A 477-nucleotide genomic window follows, 5' to 3' on the forward strand; every position below is an offset into this window, starting at 1 on the left:
GGGCGACCGCAGTGAAAAGAGGAGAATGGAGGAAGGAGGAGAGAGTGCCAGTACCCCTTCCCGGCACCTCCCCCCCCTCTCACGAGGGCAACGCAGACGAGCTCTGTAATCACCAAATATTTACTCATTACTCCCTTCCTCATCGCCCAGGCCTTTACTCACCTTCAGCCCATGCGTCCTACTGGCTTGCGGCGGATCTCACACACACTGGACTTACCTGAAAAAAGAAGAAACGTTAGAATCAAACGGCAAGTAAGTGGACTTCATCAAACACTCAAGAGTATCAATAAGACAATTTCGATTCTGCCCTGAATCAAGACATATTAATTGGAGTCCCAGTGCTAAAACAACTGGGTATAATTAAGACGACATAGGTGAAAACATTGATAAAATTTAACACAAGAAAAAATGCATTGTATTAATAATAACAACAATAATACCATAGATAAGAAAAGGAAGAAAAAAACAGTGGAAAGA

Source organism: Penaeus vannamei, chromosome 43 (assembly GCF_042767895.1).
Source record: "Penaeus vannamei isolate JL-2024 chromosome 43, ASM4276789v1, whole genome shotgun sequence".
NCBI lineage: Eukaryota > Metazoa > Arthropoda > Malacostraca > Decapoda > Penaeidae > Penaeus > Penaeus vannamei.